At 41.1% G+C, this 4,488-nt stretch overlaps 1 long non-coding RNA gene across 1 annotated transcript; it reads right to left on the bottom strand.

The window, feature by feature from the left end:
* Positions 1-2,858: 2,858 nt before the first annotated feature.
* On the bottom strand, positions 2,859-3,982 carry LOC116669854 (uncharacterized). The gene is made up of 3 exons (XR_004326879.1): positions 3,878-3,982; positions 3,292-3,359; positions 2,859-3,196 (listed from the first exon to the last, which is right to left on the bottom strand). It is a non-coding gene; the product is annotated as an uncharacterized LOC116669854 (long non-coding RNA).
* Positions 3,983-4,488: the final 506 nt, after the last annotated feature.

The raw sequence follows: 4,488 nt of genomic DNA, 5'->3' as shown, positions 1-4,488 counted from the left end.
TTCAAGGTATATGGCAGTATGTTTCGGCTAATCTCCAAGTTTTGATAAGATGAGAGATGATGGGGCCAAAGCGTAGCTGGCACTGTTTATGAGAAACATTTGCAAAAAGAACATCATGGAGTGACCAAGGCTCTGTCAAATCACTTTCTAAGGTGCTCCAACAAACAGATGTATATGGGTTAAACCAGGTGAGGAGCGGCTTTAGGACAAAGTACCAGAAATAATGTTTGAAGTAGCCAACAGGAGGGGAGAGAGGTAGCATAGAGCTCACAAAATTGACCCTGGGTAAAACATTCATTTTAACCGTTGAGATCCGGACTTGAATCAACATTGCAAAACCCATCTACTTTTCCATATCTTTCAAAACGCGGTTCAGAGCAACAAAATAGTTATGTTTAATGATCTGGTTTAAGCAGGGTTAGACCTCAATGCCTAAATATTTAAACTGCTTAATAATGGGGATGGCGGCAGAAATGGTTGAGTTGCGGGCAGAATCATTTAATTGAATTAGTGCAGACTTTGACCAGTTAATTTTAAAGGGGTGATAGAATGCAAAACCGATTTTACCTTGTCAATAGGTGAAAACGACAGTTCAGTGGGTAAATAGGACATACATAGAGCTTTAAATCCCATGACTGCCTTTCCTCTGAAAATCCACATTTTGAAACTGCCGCTGAAAACGGCGAATCCCAACAAAGCCAAAAGATGACGTCAGGATCTCAGAACCATTAGCTTTGTCCGCGCCATGGCCGTTATTAGGAGAACGGTCCAGCCCCAACATTTACACACAGGCCACTGACGAGACCAGCTCCTAATGTTGCTGGCGTTAGGTGATTAGATGTCCGACTGAGAACGGCTCCTGTACTGACGGGATTCTAAGAAGAAAGTTTGGAATATTTTCAGGATATTGACAATGACCAGGGTTGCAAATGCAGAGACACTTCCATAGCCTTCCCAAGGAAGCGAACACAGGGCATGGCGCTGTTTATAAGGAGATCCCAGGGAACTTTTCCCCCAAAGCAGTTTTCAAACTTCGGACAATTTAAAGCAGGATTTGCTAAGCTGCGGTTGCGTTGAGTCGGTCATCAAACACAAGCTGTAAGTATGATTTATCGCTAACAGTAACATTAGCAATGCAACGTAGCCTGTAGCTAGCATAGGCTGAATGTGTGTTGATGTAATGGCAAAGGGGCTAACGTTTCATTTTTCCTAACTGTTCCCTTCGATAAATACCCTGTGTTGTCATGTAGCTACTCTATAGTTCACCATGCATGTTTGTCCACTTTGGCCGGCTAATTTTTATGGTATTTCAGCAAGAAAGCTAACTGCAGCTGAGTAGAATCCTGATAGTTTGGTTGCGAGCTAGCGCTAAGCTGTAACGTTACTCAGCTAGCTAGCTAGCTAGCTATAGCATCCCGTTTGCTTTGACAACAGAACTAGAAACGTTATCATTTCATATGATATCGAGTCAATCTCGTGAAAACGGTGTGTATATAGACTGCAATGTATTGATTTGTAGTTTTTTTTTTATTTCAGAGCACATCACAAGAAAGTCAAGACACGAAAGATGCAGCTCGCTAAACAGATGCTCTGAGTGTGATCTCGGGGGCACAACTGTTCATAAGATTAAGACCTCACATATCATACAAGGTAACCTTTCTACTTATTCTTACAAAACAGAAGTCTTATGGTGTTTGTGTAGCATTGTGACTGGTAGGATTTAGCAGAGCAGTGTTATCTAACAATGTTACCCTGATGAGTGAGTGACTTTATCAAAATGGGATACATTCCCAACACATAGTTACTATTCTCAGTAGGAATAGAACTATCTCTGGATTATCACTGATTGGTCTGATCTCAATCAATTGATTTCCTTTTGTGGGGGAGGCTGGTGAAATAATTTGGACAAGGGTAGGAATGTGTTTGTATACAACAGTATGACTGAATGCTAGACTGGTGTGTTGAAGATGCCTTGCAGGATGTACACGCCCTATGAACGTCGTCATTCAACAATACAAGTCTTTAGAAAAGGCAAATGTGAATGGGGGACAAATTGCTGCTAGAAACGGTTTTTTCAGTGAAGGAGTGAGACATGAGCAATAGTCTAAAGACATCAGGCCTAATTGCCGGCCGTCTAAATGTAAATCATTTCAGTTTTAAGCTGGTCTAACTGTAAGACACTTGTAACAACACTGGTTAGAGTACAGCTTTGGCACAGCTTAGAGGTTTAGCAACTGCTTTTGCTGTAAGTTAGCTGGAGTATTTTGCTTGGTGCGTGTTTAATAGGTAATACAGTTATGTTACAAAATTTATGTTTTTTGTTTCAGGTTGTATCTTGCAGCCACAATGGGAGACAGCCAAGGGGAAACTAATGTCCAGACGTCTGTTCCCAAAGGCCAAAGGGGAGGTTACACCGTCAAAGAAGTGAAGACAGAGTCAACAATTTGTAAGTTTAAATATATTTTTTATTACAAACAAAAAATAAAAATGTGCATCATATAGGCACTAAACATAACTTTTCACACACTTCAAACAACAAATCTGAATGTGCAATGGTATAGGTGCTAAAAATGACTTTTCACACACAACAGGCTATGTCTTAGACCGGATGAGACTGGTGTTCGAGGAGATCATCCATCCCCCTTCCTTATCTGGAAGCAGTCCGGCAGATACATGGGCCCCAGGACCTGTGTGCTCAGCTCGACAGGCACCCAAACCCGACTACTGCCCTGAAGCCCTCAGAAACTCCCTCGTATACGCAGCATGACACAAGAGGGGATCACGACACGGACACTTCTACCAAGAAAACCCAGCACCAGCTCACCAAGTCCTATAAGCCCTGGGTCTGCATGGCCTGCAAAGGAACAGGGTGAGTGGACAACCACATTTTTCTTTAGATTTCAGAGTAATGATTGTTTTTAAACTAAATAAAGTTTTTCATTTTGTTGTCTTGATAATACTGTGTTTTTGTAATAATGCTGAACCAATAATCAATGGGTATTGTTATAGAACTGCTAACAGTGGTATCACATTGGCCTCACCTTTCCATCCCTCTGATTCTCAACTGGCCATGGTCAACTCTGTAAATATTCATTGCATTTTGCAAAGAATATTTATTGAGGCACACCGGATGAAGGCCGGGATGGTGAGTCATACAGGTTATCTCCTCAGGAACCTGGGTCATTCTTTTCATGACCTGTAAAAACAAATAATGAGCTTAATGTTATTTCATAATGTTGAATGAGCAGAAAGCAGAAAGTAGCTTGAGTTAATGAATCTAGTTTTAGTTACCTGAGGTATTTATTGGCAACATATTTTCTCTCTCCTGGGGCATTTGTGCACAGTTTCCACAAGAACACCTGCCAATGTAAGATGGGTGCACCGTAGTTGTAATTTTACATAATACTACATGTTAAGAAGGTAATAATCTCAAAGTCAGATGATCTAATCAGCAGGATAGGAGTTCCAAGATAACATTTGACCTACTGACACAGGCGAGAGTAGTAATAATGCTTTAGACGTAGCATACAAACAGAAATAGTAGTCTCCTGTCCAGCTAAATGGACGTCCTGTTGTAAGATTACATATTACTACTACGTGTTAAATAATTTACGTAACTCATAATCACAATCAGAGACTGTCGTTGTGAGCAGCTCTATGAACTAGACATCTTGACTGAAACTGCGAGGGTACAAGTAGTAAAATATTTGTCCGTGTGCACATTAACTTATGTTGCTTACGATACTAAAAACAAGGCTAATACAAAGTTATTCTTAGGCTGCAACACTGACGTGAGTATTACACTAGTGTAACAACGGACGGCAAATGTTGGGCTATGTGTTGAAAATGCAAGTAAATGCTAAATGACCAAACTTACCAGTCTGAAGAGTCATTTCCAATCTACTGGCAAGTGGCTCCTCTACATCAGATCCTTCCTCTGATTCAGGCTCAAGCAGATACCGTTCAACAGCTAAAGTCTCCATCTTCTTCTTCTGTTGCTCTGTCAGGCTCGTTGCACAACAACCAATCAGCGCGCATCTAATTTAAATATTCATGAGCAGACCATATAAGGCAGAACACCTCTCGTTTCAAGCCAGGTCAATTTAGCAGGGTGGTGTGAGGGCCAAAAGAACAGCAAAAGCAACATTTTCAGCCCAACAAATGTTACATACCCTATCAGAAGACCTCAAGGAACAGTGTGATATACTCTATACAACCATTCTATCACCCCTTTAAAGCCTGATAAGCTTCCATACTCCTCGCATAATGATAGAAGGTGAGGGAGAGACTGATGAGATTGATGAGATTGTGTTTTCTAAAAAGACCAAAACATCGTCTGTAAATAGAGTTGATGAGAGATGATGCTGTGTATTACAAATGCATGTTGGGGACACCATAATTGATTGGCTAATGGCTTGAGCCAGTGGCTCTAGAGAGAGGAAAAATAGTGCTGGACTCAAGGGGCAGCCTTGGTGGGAGGATCTAAAA

Source organism: Etheostoma spectabile, chromosome 20 (genome assembly GCF_008692095.1).
Source record: "Etheostoma spectabile isolate EspeVRDwgs_2016 chromosome 20, UIUC_Espe_1.0, whole genome shotgun sequence".
Classification (NCBI taxonomy): Eukaryota; Metazoa; Chordata; class Actinopteri; order Perciformes; family Percidae; genus Etheostoma; species Etheostoma spectabile.
The sequence above is the reverse complement of the archived record's forward strand: the minus strand, read 5'-3'. Positions and strand labels throughout refer to the sequence as shown.